Source organism: Cricetulus griseus, chromosome 5 (genome assembly GCF_003668045.3).
Source record: "Cricetulus griseus strain 17A/GY chromosome 5, alternate assembly CriGri-PICRH-1.0, whole genome shotgun sequence".
Lineage (NCBI taxonomy): Eukaryota > Metazoa > Chordata > Mammalia > Rodentia > Cricetidae > Cricetulus > Cricetulus griseus.
The window spans coordinates 25,752,455-25,769,493 of NC_048598.1; the positions used below are offsets into that span (position 1 = coordinate 25,752,455).

Sequence of the window (17,039 nt, forward strand, 5' to 3'; positions counted from 1 at the left end):
TAACCTCTTCAAGTGTGCTTTTAATTGGAAAAATAAAGAAAGCCAATGTTGGACCTGGTATCACAGGCCTACAAATCCAGCTGCCAAGGAGATTGAGGCAGAAGGATCACAAGGTTGGGTTGGACTACAGAACGAGTTCAAGTTCATACTGGGCAATTTAGTGATGGGCTATCTCAAAATAGAAGCATAAACTAAAAGGGCTGGGGTTATAGCTCAGTGGTAGAGTACTTGAAGACATACTTCCTAAAAAATGGGAGAAAAAAATCAATGATATATATGTGTTAGCATAGTCTGTAATTTAGTAATGATTCAATACATGTTGGTGATGATTATAATTAAATTCCTGAGGAAAATGCTTATATGATGAAATTCCTCCATGAGTGTTGAATACTGGAATATTATTATTTTAAATAGTTTATTTTTATTGCAGCTTTACATTCACTACAAAATTGAGTGGAAGATATCAAGCTTATGCTCCTCCTGCCTCCACATATCCATGCCCCCGCCAGTTAACCCCTCTTGGACAGAGTGGTATATCACATATCTTATTTCCCAAGAGTCAGTGGCTTATCTTTCCATTCTCTTGTAGTGTCTTTTGCTGATAAAGAGCTTATACTTCTAATGAAGTCCAGGTTATTAATTACTTCTTTTATGAACCATGCCTTTAGTGATATATTTTAAAAGTTTTTTTAATCATACCTCAGATCATCTAGATTTTTCTCTCACATTATCTACTAAGGATTTCACAGCTTTGTGTTTTAATTATGAGCCATTATAAATCCTTTCTTCTTTAAAACATAAAGTAGGGTTCTTATATAACATACTATTGGGTCTTTAAAAAAAGAATTTACTCTGTCAATCTGTGTCTGTTCAATGGTATATTTAGAACATTGATGTTTAAATGATCCTTGATGGGGGCTGGAGAGGTGGTTCAGTAGTGAAGAGCACTTATTGCTCTTTCAGAAGATAGATCTGGATTCGGTTTCCAGCACCCACATGGCAGCTCACGTTACTCTGTAGCTCCACTTTTAGGGGATTTGATGCCCCCTTCTGGCCTCTTTTAGCACCAAGACACATGTATGGTACATTTACATATATGCAAGCAAAACACTTCTACACATAAAAAGGAAACAAATCTTTAAAATTATCATTGATATAGTTGGAATAATATTTATAAAAATTATTAATAATTTCTGCTTGTCACCCTTGTTATTTATTCATATTTAAATTTTTTCCTGAATTTTGTAGTTTTGGTTGAATAGTTTGTGTGATTCTATTTCCTCCTTTTTAAATATATTAATCATATTTCCTTAAAATTTTTATTTTGCTGTCCTAGAGTTTGCAACTAACATAACTAAACCACTCCCATGCCCAAATAAAAATACACTTCAGTTTGGACAAGGCTGTTATTGTAACAATTGATGTCATATATTTATATATATACACATATGCTATAGTCATCAAATATATTATTGTTATTATTATTATTTTTCACAAACATATGTTAGATTAATTAAAATAAGAAAAATACATTTCTTTTTTCTTCATTTATTCCTCTCCCAGTACTTTCTTCAAATAGTTGCAAATTTCCAATCTATTTAATTTTTGTACTCTCTAAAGAGTATCTTTTACCATTTCTTGTTAGCTGTAAGTTCCTCTATTTACATTTTTTTCAGAGAAAGTATTTCTTCTTTACCTTCAAAGAATTAACTTCACATGAGTTCTAGATTGGTGACATTTGTCTCTCAATCTTTTCTGTGTTTTATCCCATTCACTCTTTACTTGCATGGTTTCTAAAGAGCATCTAGATAGAATTCTTACCCAGAAGTATTTTTCTCCTGTAGATTTTTCTTTTTTTTCTTTTTTGAGATATTTTCATTGTCTTTGTTTTGCTTCAGGTTGACGACAGTGCACTGAGAGGTGGAGATTAGGGACCATTTATCTCTCTGGGTGTTCTCTAAATTTCCTGGGTCTGTGGTTTTGTGTCTGACATTAATTTTTTAGGGGATTCATTTTTGCTTTAAACCCTGCATCTGTTCCTTCCTTCCTGCTTGCCACATTTCTGTAATATTACCCATACTGTCTGTCTGCACTGTATGACACTGCCGTTGTCTAACCATTCTGAAATATTCTCTTCCATGCTTTACAATCTTTTCCCTCTTTGCTTTCCAATTAAAGGCATTTGTATTGGCATGTTTTTTTTGCAAGATTCGTTTCATTTCTCAGTTCTGTCTAATTTAATAACCAGGCCTTCAAATGCATTTTTAATTTTTGTTATAAGGTCATTGCTCTCTAGCATTTATTCACTCACCACCACAGAATTTCCACCTCTCTGCTTACATCATCCTTTTGTTATCATACTCATTATAATTGTATTCCCAACATATCTTATAACATATCTATCACAGTTTGTTAAATTATTACAGTTATGTCTAATGATTCCAACATTCTTGCCATGTGTAGCTCTAGCTCTGATGCTTGGTAAGCCTCTTTACATTGTGTGGACATTTTGTTGTTGTTCTCATTTTAATATAACTGATTTTTTTTTTCTGTGGTGTCTGGACATAATGGGTAAGAGAACCTGTGATTAATGAGCCTTTTGATGCTAGGGAGATGTCTCAGAGGGTAGAGCATTTGCTGCATAAAGCATGTAAATCTGGACTTGGTCATCCATGTCTGTAATAGCAATGCTATCTGTGAGACAGGAGAGGAGGTAGAACCTTAGAGACACACAAATCAGCTCACCTGGGCTATGCTGTGAACAGCAGAGAACCTGTCTCAGACAAGGTGGAAGACCAACTTTCGATGTTTTTCTCTGACCCCTGCATGTGTACCATGAAATGTGTGTTCTCAAATACACACACACACACACACACACACACACACACACACACACACACACACCACACCACACATAAACACACACCACAATAAACCACACACATACATCACACACAGACCACACCACACACACACCACACACCACACATAAACCACACACATAGAGCACATACCACACACACACACACACACACACACACACACACACACACACACTCCTACAATAAGCCTTCAGTATCTAGTATTGGTTAAGGGTGTGGGGCAAAGGAAGCATTCTACAGACTATGGTTGTCTTACTGGGTCTTTTAGTGATCCTGTGCTCTTGGACTATGAAGCACACCGGTGCATCTCTAGTTTTACTCTCCTTAAATGATTCATGTGGGTGGGGCAAGGATAGGGCTGGGTATTCCCATCCCCCTGGTCCCAGAATGCTACTCAAATTCTAGCATTTAACTCTAGCATTTTGATTTAAAAGTAAATCAAAAGAGGATTTACTTTTCCTCTGCTCGTCAGCAGGGCATTCTGGTCAGCTTCTTAGAGAAAAGTTCACTACAGGCAGGGTCCTCTAGGGTTGCTCCTCTCAGAGGCGTTCGTTCCTACATTGCTCCCCTAGAAACTGAGTTGTGATGCTGACTCCCCTCCCCAGTGACTGTTCTCAGGGAAGCTTCTGTTTGTATGCGGTCTGTTCTCCTAAATTGCAATCTTCTGAATTTGCTTGTCTTTCCAATTTTAAGGACAGCCATTTGCCTCATGAGCTCATTTTTCTGATGAATCTAAGAATCATCAGTTTTTAAAGCTTGTTCAGTTTTTTTCCTTGTTCTTGATATTGAGTGGTGGTTTCCAAGCCCTTCCATGTCAGGCCAGAAACAAAAGAACCCATTGCTTATGTAATTCTCAGCACAACCGTTCAGGTGAATGCCATTAGTGATTTCAAAAAGAACAAACTAGTCTGTCACAGGTAAGGGACTTGTCCAAGGTCATTTGGATTGGAGATGAAAGAAATGTGATCAAATTTGTCTGGCATCCCAAAGGAAACCACCACACCAGCAGTTCCTGCTCATACCGTGCATCCATCACTCGATTCTGGATGATTTGATTGGATTTGTCCTAATGCTTAATTTGAAGCTCTTTAAATTAAAGCTAAAAGGTGTCTTGACCTGGTTTTCTCAATTAGTAGGTTACCTAGGGAAACTACATCTTGGTTACTCAGTAAACTTTCACCTCATTCCCTTTTGACCTATGACTTCTGCTATTTCTTAGGGAAAGGAAATGGAATGAAGAGTAAGATATGCTTGCCTTGTTAGGTATTATCAGTGTCAACAAAATGATTTAGAATGGCATAGTGCAAAATAAGGAACCAAAATGTAGCTGTCAGCATGCACATGAGTCCCATTAGTTTTGGCAAAGTGGAAAAACAATGGACTTTAAACCCCAAGCTAGCATTATAGCTGAGTCCTGGCTTAGCCTTCGCCTGCAAAGCTCAGTTTTCTCAAATAATCAACAACTACTTACTTACATTTGTATCATCATTCAAATAAAATAAGTCATCTAGATCTGTAACCCAGTCATGGGAACTCAGAATTCCCTTGACCCTTGACAGGCAACATTCACAGTTTCTAAGAAGTCTTTGGGACTAGTTACCCTGCTTCCTACAGTGTTATGGAGTGAAGGTAAAGGCACTTGAGTTGGGGGTCGTGAGGGATGAGGAGGGATTGTTCTGGCAAATTTTTATGCTGAGAGGATATGTTCAATGCCTTCTTCTGTTCAAGGATTAGTAAGACTTAGTAATTTTGTGGTGGATAAAGGCAGAATTGAAGCTGGTAAGGGCAAGCAAGGCCAGGCCACAAAGAGCCTTGTATGTTAGATCAAGAAGTTTGAATCTTTTATTAGCAAAACTCTCATTTCTCAGGAATGCAGCAGGCTGTTGATATGGTCTGGTGGAGGGATGGCGAAGGTCTTAATGATGGTAGAGACACTGGCACTCATCAGTCAGGAAAAGCTGTTGATGTTAGGGACACAAATCCATGTGGTATGTTCATAACCTCTGGTCCAACTTCTCTGTCCTATTTTAGGCCATCTTACTTAGCTGATGACTAAGCTTCCTAAAGCCTCTGGTTTTCCACTATCAATGTCTTCCTAACACTGCTGTTGAATTGCGTCTCCAGAGTAAGGGTAGCTAGGCCATTGTCTGCTTAGCTGTGAAAGACTCTCAAATACCTTCGAGATGCACATGGCTGGGTCTATACCAGCTAGATTGTGATCACTTCCTTGGTCTCACTCTTATATTTCACTTAGTCATTGTTCCCAGTGAAATCATATTATAGCTGAGCCAATTACTGAGCCATAAACGTCTCCTTTCCCAGAAGTCTTTAAACTTTCATATAGACTCGGGTCATCGTTCCCATCTTTTTCTCCTTTTGGGAGTACCTCATAGGTCCACTGGCACTTGGGCTTGTCAGTTTGACCTCAACCATATCATCCAATATGATTCAGTAATTCTTAGTATGAGAGGGAATGGTGGAGAAAGATGTTAGGTGAGATCCATTGGTCCCAAACTTGACCTCCCCTATTTATCCTCTCTGACCTCCAAACTCAGCTTGATTCTTTTATTATCCTTCCCTCTTCAGTGGGGGTGGAATCCATGAATAAGATAGGACATTACTTCCATAATCTGGTAATGAATCAGTACTCGATGGGTCTGACCTCATCAAGGAGCCTTTAAAAACATCGAGGCACATCTTTTCTGGCCTTAAGAAAGAAGGGATTCTGGTTGGAAGATGCTCTGGGAGGGAGACAGGTAGTCATCAAGGAACAGCAAGTGGCTTCTAGAAGCTGAGGGAAGCCTCCTAGCAGCTATCCTGGAAGGGAATAGAGACATCAGTCATATAGTCTTAAGAAACTGAATCCTACTTACCAAGATAGGAACTTGAAAGATAACATGGAACTCCAGAAAAAATGCCTCCTAATGTTTACCTTTTAGGCTGGGTAGAAAACCTCTCTCATTAATATCTGGACTTCCAACCTACCAAAACACAACAACAACAACGAAACAAATCAACACCCCCCCAAACAAACAAGCCAATCAATAGATGTATTTGAAGGGGCTAAATTTTGGACACTTTCTTCATTAATAATAGCAAACTACCCTAAGTCTCTTCCCACCAATAGACCTCTGGGATCTTTATCCAAACTCATTTTTGCCTCAGCTCTGGACACCAAGAGGACCAGAAAGAGAGAGAGAGAGGGAGGGAGAGAGAGAGAGAGAGAGAGAGAGAGAGAGAGAGAGAGAGAGAGAGAGAGAGAGAGAGAGAGAGAGAGAGAGAGATCAAGCCTTAAAGTCGTTTTCATCTTTTTCTACAGAATACCTCTGGTTTAGAGTTACATAACAAAAAGTGATCATTCTAGAAGAGACTGCTCTTTAATAAAATTCTGTTTGAAAAGAGCTTGCTGAGCCCACCTACACAGAAGCAATGCTGGTGTGCTAGGTAAGGAAGGAACTGGGCTTGGCTCACCAAACTCTGCACTGTGCGTGGCTAAGAGTGAAATAGGGAGCAGAAGGAGAAGCTTTGGAGAAGATAGATGCATATAGTTTGCAAATATATGTATGTATTTGAAGGGGCTCTGCACATCAGCAGCAGGAGCATTGACATGGAGCACTTCTAGGAATGTCACTTCTTGGGCCCCATCCTAGAACTACCGACTCAGATGCTGTGTTTTAAACTGCCGTTCAGGTGCTTCTGTTGTGCAATGACTTTGAAACCATTGACAGTGACAAATCACTATTGGTTATACAAATAGTACATAGCAGAATTTTCTGTGGGAAGCCATCCTTTAAAAGATAACTCAATGACAAAGGATACACGTCACACCCAAATCTCAAACCTGCTCAAAATGTCTGCAATACTGTGACCAGCCACCTTTAGGCAACCATAGATCTCACTGACTTGAAGGTCAGATACTCTGATATAAAGTGTTAGGGTCACTCTGGGATGAAGCTGCCATGAATTGATATTCAGTAAATAATTGTGTGTTGTACTAATAAACTGGGACCAAAGATCATATCCCTTGTTTGGATCCTTGGGTTGCAATCTTTTCCCCAGGTGCTCTCAGGGACAAATCTTCCCTCACTAAGAAGTAAGGAGAATTCCTCTGTGGTCAGAAAACTTGTTCTGGAACAGCAGAAGTATGGGACATGGTGAGCAGTGCCTTGGCATAAGAAAAGAAACCACAGATAAGAACAAAGTTCCATCCAAGAGCCCACTTCTGCCTCTTCTGCCTTTAGCTCGGCAGCTATATTCAGTCTTCTGGATGGGCCCAATGCCTCAGGTAAAATATTCGACTGTCCCTTGAAGAGAACCTAGGGCAGAAACTCTAGTACCCCTTTATAAAACATTAAAGAGAAAATAATCAGCAGCGAAGTGCACATCAACAGATGGGGGATTTAAGGGCTTTGTAGGCAGTGAAAGCTGCCTACATTCTGAGGGTACAAGGCACTCTCTCAGTCTGGTCAACCAGACCTCAGTCCCTTCTGTACCATGCACTATTGTGTGATTCTTGTTACCTCAGAAAGCTCAGATAATTAAAACAGTTTATGTTTTGCCACTTCCAAGAATCCCTCTTGCGATTTAAATGATTCATACACCCAGGGCTTAAAGAAGAAAATAACCTCATTGTTGTTTGCTCTGTTCAAGCTCTCAAGTGCTCGGCTCATTATTTTGTTATCTGGTAAAAATGAGTTTATCTCTAATTCTCTAATCTTTTCCATGGGGAATTCTTACAGGATAATAAAAATTCCTTATTTAACCAGCAAAGAAACAGCTGCTCTTTTCGGCACGTTGTGTCTCCCTTTTAGGGGAGGGTGAGTGAGGGAGATACCTGCTGTCACATGCTAATTTTCTTATGTCATGGAGCAAATTTTAGGAGACTAGACAGAGTTGTTGAGGAAAAGCTGGGTGAGCCTCCTCTTGTTCCCACACCAGAACAGGGCTTATAGGTGGTGTAGACTGTGACATCCTAGCTTGTTTATCCCATTGTTGTTGTATAGCCCCCATTTTGCCTGTTCTCAGTTGCATGTTTCTGTTTGCCTGCAGAGCAATTCTACCATCATGAGGGTCCATCCAGATGTGCTCCCCTCATACCTACTTCCCCACTGTTCCACAGCCCTCCAAACCACAAATCTCTTCCTTGTTTTTGTCATTTTGACATTTCAAGAATGTTACCTGAAGTGAGCCTATGGAGCGTTCTCTGATTGTCTTAAAACCAGTGTAATTCCCTTGGGATCCATTCAGATTGTTGCATGCACCAATAATTTGATTAGGGTTTCATCATAAGTGTGGGCTTCAGTTTATATAACCATTTACTTATTAAAGAAGATCTGATTGCTTCCAAATTTGGGGTGCTGGTTTTTTAAGGACATAGGCCTTTATTTAAGAGGACCAAATGCATAAAAGTTTAACTTGGATGATAGATATGTTTTTAATTTGCTACGATCTCACCAAATTGTTTTCTAGAATAATTTTGCTACTTTGTACTCTCACTAGCAATGCACAAGTGATCCAGTGTCTTCATATCCTCACATAACTTTGTGTTGTCACTAATTTGTGTGTATATATGTATGTCTGAAATTGAGTACACACGTGTGTGTGTGTGTGTGTGTGTGTGTGTGTGTGTGTGAAAGAGGAGAGAGAGAGAGAGAAGAGAGAGAGAGAGAGAGAGAGAGAGAGAGAGAGAGAGAGAGAGAGAGAAATAGAGAGAACATGAACACGAATACACACATGAAAAGGCCTGAGGTCTATGTTTAATAGCTTCCTCAATTGCTCTTTCCTTTATTTTTTTGAGACAGAGTCTCTCTCTCTGAATCTGGAACTCACTAAGTAGTTGGAACTGCTGCCCAAAAAGCCACAGTGATCTTGTTTTTGCTTCCCTAGCACTAGGCTTACAGGGTGCATGAACTCTGAGCTTGCATTTACATTAATGAAATAAAATCAACCTTGGGTCTGGAGGTAGAGCCAGCAATTAGTTGACAGAAAGTAATTATAGAGAGTCATAGGGAGTCGGGGAAACAGAGAGATGCATGGGCAGCAGTAGGGAGGGACTTTGAGTGTGTCAGTCATTTTTGGTTTGGAGTGATGGAAGAGACACTCCCTTTCTGAGACACAGTGAAGAGGGAGGTCAGCTGGTTGCTCCTCAGCCTCTCTGAGCTAGCAGGTTTTCACCCCAGCCTCTGACTCCTGCATCCTTATTGGTAAATAGAATGATAGAAGTTTAGTGAAAAGCTACATTTGGTGGCAGTGGCAGGAGGTAGACCCAGCAGAATGTATAAGTCTCCCAGGGATACTTCCTCAAAAGCTGGCCAGTAACTGCAGAGCTGTAATTACTGCCGAAACAGCAGTAGATTCAGGTGTAGCCACTGTGCTGGCAGGTAAATAATGGGTGCACAGCTGGGTATGGTGTTTTATGTGGGTGCTAGAGAACGATCTCATGTCCTGATGCTCACACCACAAACATATTACTGACTAAGCCATCTCCCCAGCCCTGTCACTATGTTTTTAAACTCATTCAACAAGCACATACTGACAGAACCTTGTAGTTTTAATTGTCATTTTCCCAATGACTAATGACATGGAGCTTCTTTTTACATATGTATTTGGCATCTCTATATGTTTTCAGTAAAATATCTAGACATACATATATATTTAATTTTTGAACTTATAATTTAATTATACTTCTCCCTTCCATTTCCTCCCTCCAAACTCCCACATATACCCCTCCCCACTCTCCTTCAAGTTCATGGGCTCTTTTTTCACTAATTGCTACTGCATGCATAGATGTATTTGTATATACACATATGTACTCCTAAATATAACTTGTTGAGTTTGTATAATGCTGCATGTATGGATGTTTTCAGAACTGACCCTCTGGCACTGGAAACCAATTGGTTTGCTCTTCCTCAGGAAGATCACCTTTCTGGCTCCCAGCTTTCCTTAATTGCCTATAATTCTTTGTGTAGAGTGAATGCCTCATGGATTCTTCCAGTTTGGCTTGTTCATTGGTGTCATCCTTGTTTGGATCACATTTGGACAGACATGTTGATGAGACTTTATGGGTATAGAGTCTGATGTTACTAAGGAGACATAATCTCACAGCAAATTTCCTGGTCCTCTGGCTCTTAAAATCCTCCAGTCCCCTCTTCCACAATGTTCCCTGAGCCTTAGGGACAGGAGTGTTTTGTAGATGTAGCCATTGGGACTGGACTTCCCATTTTGATTTAGTTGTGGTTTTCTGTATTATTTACACATTTTCTAATTATATTGCTTATTTTGGAGGCAAGATTTCCTTTTTAATTTCATGCATTCTTTATGTGTTGTAGATAGGAGTCCTTTGTCAGTACCCGTTTCCTTTAATGTCTGTAAAACTAAGCACATGGTTATTTTACTTGGGCCTACTCTTTCTTATAGTTAAGTGTGGTTACATGGCATGTTTCAGGCCAATGAAATGATACAGAGTCATAAAGTACCAATAAGGCTACTTGTTCTGAACCTTTACTCTCTCTCCTGGGACTTGAATTGCAATAGCCCAGCTTCAACCATGCAGATGAGGACAGTGCTATAGGGTGGAGGGCAAACTGTTAAGAGACAAATAGCAAACACTTAATGCTTGTGGGTTTCATGAATTCTTTGGGAAATTTTCAACACTGCTGTTTTAGTAAATAGCAGGCATGGGCAATGTACTAAGAAATAGGCTTGCCTTTATAAATATAAAGCTATTTACAAAAGTGGTCTCAGAGAGTATAGTTTGCTGAGCCCCGTCACGATCTGGGTTCCAGAGTGGAAGAGGGAGCAGAGCCATTAGGTTCACCTGGATTGCTACTCTTGAGACCAATTCATGAAAAAGAAACAGATTTAAAATCACCCTATTTTAGAATATTCTCCACTGTACCATCTTATCATTCACTGGGCATATACTGTATTAACTGTACAAAGATAATTTAACAGTAATTTATACATGCTCCTAGCCAGATAGAGCTGGAAATGGTATGACAGGGAGATTCCAGAGCAGAGAAATGGACCTGTGGACAAGTTATAAAGCAACATTTTGAAGATGGGGAGAGAGTGAGAGTGGAGAGGAGGGAGGAAACTGAGTATAACACGGGGCTTTAGTGCTATTGTGTCTCTGAAGGTCCAGAAAAGTCCGTGAAATGTTATATTTCAATTTTAGAAATGAAGGAAAATAGCCAAGTCTCTGAAAAATTATTTAACTTTCCTAGGGGCATAGCTAAATTTGAACCTCGGAAAGTATCCACTTCAATAATGGATTTATTCACGGTTCCCATTCAGAGACTGACCTGCGGCTCCCCTCTCTGGAGCACAGCCTGCCCGTTCCTCCCTCCCTGCCAGGTAGCATCCATCAGCACAGTTCCTGGAGAAAGCTCAATAGGAGCTTATTAAGCATCTCTGTCTATCTGCCTAGAAGCAAAACTGGGACCAGGGAAGCTAGAGGAAGGAGGGAAAGAGACTGACCTTTAAACACAAAGCTTTTGATGACAGGCTGCAGAAATCCTCCAACTCTCCTGTGCTTTGTGGCGGCCAATCAGAAAATGTCACTCTGCTCTTCCATGTTCTAGGAGAAAACCTGTCTCCATCCTTTTTTCAGGACATCCATGAGACTTGTGGAGACTCCCCCATTTGCAGGCTGCTATAGACCTCTCAGTCCCATTCCTCTTTTCTTGACAAAAACGAGCATTCTCTGTCAGTACAGCCTGAGCATGTGAGCAAAGATACCTCCCTCTTTCCCTCCTGTTTCCTGTCTTTAGCATGTTCGGTGCTGACTCAAAGCAGGGTTAGTGCTCACTTTAAAAAACACAAAAGTATAATTACATTATTTGTCCCCCTTTCCTTTCTCCAGTTCCTCCCATGTACCTCCCCTTGCTCCATCTTGAAATCATGGCCTCTTTTTCTTTAGTTATTACTGTTATGTATCTAAGTATATGTATTATGCCTAAACCTATAAATACAACCTGCTCAGTCCTGTGTTACTTGTGTGTATGATTTCAGGACTGACCGGTTGGCAGTGGATTACCAATCAGGTGGCCCTCACCTTTGAGCCCTCATGTACTCCGTGTAGGCGGCATGACTTCTCAGCACTCATGCAGTTCTTTCCTCAGCTGTGCTTCACGGAACCAACAGTTCCTGGTCCTGTCTGTTGGTAGCATACTGAATAAGTGACTTTACTCCCTTTTCAGTATGTACTTGATACCTGGTACCCGGTTCCCTTGCTTGGTTTTGTGGCCTGACAAATCAATTTCAGCAGATTAATGTAAATATAATAGAAACAAGATATTTTCCCTGTAGCATAAAAGGTGACAAATAAGTTGGTCTATTAGTCTTTCTAGGTTTTCCATGTGTCCAGTTTGAAGTCAAAACAATTAAGAATTTGATATTGTGCTTGACTACCTAATAAAATGTTAAATTCTGGGTTATGTATGTACCTGTGTTTACTGTCTGTAACTTAGGGAGAACTTTACCTTTTATTGTTTGTTTAATATTTTCCTACTTCTTTTTGGGACTGCCATATCAGCTTTTAAAATCTTGATAGATCTTTAGCTTTTATAACTTAGTGTCTACACAAATAAAAAATTCTAAAAATTAAGGACTGCAACCTCAAATAGCTTCATTGTGGGGAATACACTGCTGTGTTAGCCAACTCAGGGATGTATTGAGAGTTCAAGTAAGTCTTTGGCAAATAAGACTAGCTCAAATAATTTTGCACTAATAAAACTTTAAGTTATTGACATTAAATATAATGGAAATTTACATTTTAATTCTACTTGCATCTGGTCTTTAAGCTTCTATAAGATTACCATCCAGATAAACTGGCATTATTTATACTTAACATTTAAGATGATGAAAAATATGTTTGCATTTAACAAAATTGAATAGTCTGAAAAAAAACTATTTCCTCACTGGGTTTTATAATATAAGAGCTTGAGTGCAATTTTTAAGGCCTTTAAAAGCCCTACACTGCTACTAAGTTGAATTAATTCAGAGATGTTTGTTATATACTCACAGCATTCCTATGGAAGGTAGAGTGTGAAAACATTTATTATTAATCATAATTTTCATTTGCCTATTATTTAGCCATGCTGCAGAGTGGCTGTATATTTTGAATGTGATAGAGTGAGTTCTTTTCTTTTTTTTTTTCTGCCAGTTTGAAGCACTGTGTTATTAGAGTTGCGTGGTTGTAAAAAGCAGGAGCTTGGCTGATCTGCAAAACACTGATGTGTGATAGGCAATTCTCAGTTATCTGATTCCCAAAGTTCTCAAAGGAATAGAAATTGCTGTGGTTAAAAGTTACAATCAATATACGTGAATGAGCTTCCAGAAGGAGCGGCTTGGCAGAAGAACATTCTACGTGAAGCAGGCAGAGGGGGGTTTCTTTAATGAAAACAGAGCCCAGTTTTACCCTCAACTAAAATGACTGGTTGCTGTAGAATGTGGGGAGCAGAGTAAGACCAAGACTGAATGAATGTAAACATTTGTGGAGATTTGGGGACTATTATAAGTAAATATCGTATTATTTACTGTTGACAAAGCTAAGATTTGATCGGTTTCCTTTCAAGATTCCAGAAAGAGCTTTATTATCAAATATTAAACAGGTACAAATAAAACCTTGCTTCCACTTTCACTAAAGTGACAAAATTTCCTTAGATTCTTGGTTTCTTCTTAATACAAGGTTAAAAAATGCTTTTCCTTACCCTTATCTGTTTAATAGCAAATCTGCTATTGTGTAATCCGCTTAGATAGCAAAGACTGTGTCTGAAGAGAATAACCAGTGGGTTATGTCGATTTTATTATATTCCTGTTGACTTAAGCAAATATGTTTTCTCATTTAGGAAAGAAGCAAAAATCTATGCAATAATGTTTTCTATGCTTGTTTTTTAATATTATTGAAGCAAGAAGTAAGATACTGTCCCTCAGGCACCCCAAATCCAATTTTTTTTCCTCTTAGGTGTTCAAATCTCCTAACAATTTTTGATTTTTGCCTTTCTAAAATCAAATCATGAATGATATCTTTTGCACCTAAAACTGTATTTGAGATTCTTTGGGAGGCTCTGGGAAAGCACAACTTTTACTTTATGAAAGAGTTGTTGGGGGAAAGTAAGGTCATTAGATGTGTTAGGGTTGGTGCATGGCAGAGCTGTCAAACAGATGTACGCTTCTTAGACCAGGTCTGCATGGCTGACATTAGCAACACATAAGCAACAATGTGTGACAATCTTGTGCTGACAGTGATTCCCATGGATTTGTCAGTATTCTTGCTATCTATGCCACACTTGTCTTTATTAGAGCCTTGGGAGTCTTTGCTTGATTTTAAACATATTAGTCAACTTTCTGCTACTGTGTCGTGACACCCATGATTAATAACTTATAAGGAAGAAAGGTTAAACTTGACTCACAGTGTCTGAGTTTTCAGTTCAGGTTTACTTGGTCTACATGCTTCGGAGACTATGATGGCACAGGACAGCATGGCAAGAACACATGGCAAAGAGGCTCATCATGGCCATGGTGGTGAGAATCAAAATGAGAGAAGAGAAGGGGCTGGGGTCACCTTCCCTTTGAGGTCATGACCTTCAAAGACCTAACTTGTCTCCATTGGGTTCCTCCCCTAACGGTTCTGCAGATCCCTATGGGGGACAGCCTGGAGATGCAGTCTTGAAACACATTAGCTTCCGGGTCACAGTTTAGAATGTAAACTTTAGATTCAAAGTATGTTAAAACAGTAATAGTGTACATAGCAACTCCAGATTTAAAAAATACTATTTGCTGCAATTTCTTACTTTTTAAATTTTATTTTTATTTATCCCTTCATGCTTCCCACCCCGCTCGCCCCATGTGTATGCATGCATGTGAGCTTCTGCTCAGGCCAGAAGAGAATGTTGGGTCTTTTGGAGCTGAAGTTCCAGGCAGCTGTTAACTATCTGATGTGGGTGCTGGGAACCGAATTCAGGTTTGCTGCAAGAGCAACATGTGTGCTTAACCCCTGAGCCTTCCCTCTAGCCCTGAGATTTGCCTTGTTAGCTTAAATCTAGCATCTTCTGGGCTCACGATTTTTCAAGTAGATTTGTTTTTCAGCCTATAGAATTTTATTGATATTACTTTGGAATTTTTTTTTAGCATATGAACATTTAGGATGTGTTCCTGGATTATTGAACCTTTTTACTTAGTATTTCTGATATACTTTTGGTATTCCATAACATATGTTTGGTATCTTTGTGGTATGTTACTGCATCAGGTTTATTATACTACACTAAACTTTAAGACTTCTTAAGGTAAAAATTGGTTACCCTATTTTTTAAAAATTAAGCATAATGTCTATTATTTTTTGAAAATAAAGTTAATCACCACATTTATAGGCATTTTGTTTAAATTTTTGGAGGGTTTACATTCATTTGCACTAAACGAAGTCTAGTCTTCGTGTGTGTGTGTGTGTGTGTGTGTGTGTGTGTGTGTGTGTGTGTGTACTGTGTGTGTGTGTACTGTGTGTGTGTGTACTGTGTGTGTGTGTACTGTGTGTGTATGTGTGTACTGTATGTGTGTGTACTGTATGCATGTGGGCATCAGTGTGTACACATGTGGAGGTCAGAGGTGAATGCTGGTTATCCTTCTCTATTAATCTTCAGTTCTTCTTTGAGACATGGTCTCCCACTGCATCCAATACTCACCAATTTCTGTACTGACTGGCCAGCAAGCCTCCAGCATCCTGTATCTCCACCTCCCAGTGCTAATATTATAGGCACACACTGCCGTGTCTGGCATTTCACACAAGTACTGGGGTTCTAAACTTGGTCCTCATGCTTGCACAGCAAGCATTTTACCCATAGAACCATAATCCTAGTCCCTTCAGACACAATTTTGTGTGTGTCTACATTTTCATCAGATTATCCATTTTTAAAGTTATAGGTGAATGGAACAGTGAAGGAGAATAGTCTTGTCTGGAAGCAGATTCAACTTCTCATAATCCCCTACTAAAACTCAACTTTGACCAAACTCATTATGTACCAAAATCTCAATTATTTAGTATCTGGCTACTATCTGCAACATTATTTTTTTTCCTAAATTTGTTATATCTGATTCTCATTTGAACTAAGAGCTGGCTGTCTGGATTCCTATCCAAACTTCAGGCTGTATAACAGCTGGTCCTTTCCCCTGAAATCTGAAGAAGCTTTGCAAGCTGAAGCCATGCAGCTTGATCTAAACCATGAAGGGCTATGTCCAAACCCTGAAGAAGTTCAGTAAGATGCTGAGATCATACTTCAGGTAACCAAGACAGTTGATGACACTTCCCCAAAGGTCAACACCCAAGCTAAAGAGCTTTAAAAGAAACTCAAAGGGCATTGCCAATTCCTCAAACATTGCTCCAATATAATCTTTCATATCAGGACTTATCTTATTTACCTTTTTGAAGACGTCTGAACTCCAGGCCAACTGACTTTTGCTAACAACTCTCAACAGATGTTTTGGCCAGTTTTCCCGAAACAACACTCACATGAGCACATAGCAGTGCGTGTTACAGGCTTCCTTATCTCTGCAGGAGGATTGGGAGCTTTTCTGAGCTACCCAGTGAAATATGAGATTGATTGAACAAAACTGACAACTTTGAACTTTTACTCAGTCATGTGTTCCTTGGAAGTGGCAACTGTTATGAAGTCCTCTGTATGGCTTTGTGACCCAGGATCTTCTAAACACAAAGGGTGTGTCCCAAGATACACTCATCCTCATTATTCCTATGACTCCAACAGGACTCATAGATATATATAGCTCCCTGACTTACTCATGTATGTAAAACTCTAGCTGTCTTTTCCTTTCTTTCTTTCTTTCTTTCTTTCTTTCTTTCTTTCTTTCTTTCTTCCTGAGGAATTCCTCATTAAGTAATAGTCTCCTTTTTTTCTTTTCCTTTTTTTTTTTTTTTTGCAATAGCCCATAGAAAACTATGTTTTTAGTTTTCAGGATATGATTTTGTGTCCTAACCTCACCCCCATTTCTATGGTAGAATCCTTTTCATTTCCCTCTTATCTGAGCCTTCCTTTCCTTATCATCTGAGCAGCGTGCGGATTAAATAAGGTAATGATGAGAAAGAGCCAGAAGACCACTCAGTGCTCGTTGGCATCAGCTCTTCCCCTTAGATGAAATCATCCTAAT

At 39.3% G+C, this 17,039-nt stretch overlaps 1 long non-coding RNA gene across 2 annotated transcripts; it reads right to left on the minus strand.

The window, feature by feature from the left end:
- Window positions 1–1,205: 1,205 nt before the first annotated feature.
- On the minus strand, window positions 1,206–16,577 carry LOC103164075. Of its 2 annotated transcripts, XR_004770256.1 has the most exons (5): window positions 16,296–16,577; window positions 11,938–12,129; window positions 11,361–11,565; window positions 5,815–5,863; window positions 1,206–5,699 (listed from the first exon to the last, which is right to left on the minus strand). It is a non-coding gene; the product is annotated as an uncharacterized LOC103164075 (long non-coding RNA). The 2 variants fall into 2 exon arrangements; XR_004770257.1 differs by lacking the exon at window positions 5,815–5,863 and having other exon boundaries at window positions 16,296–16,565.
- Between the last annotated feature and the right edge of the window lie 462 nt (window positions 16,578–17,039).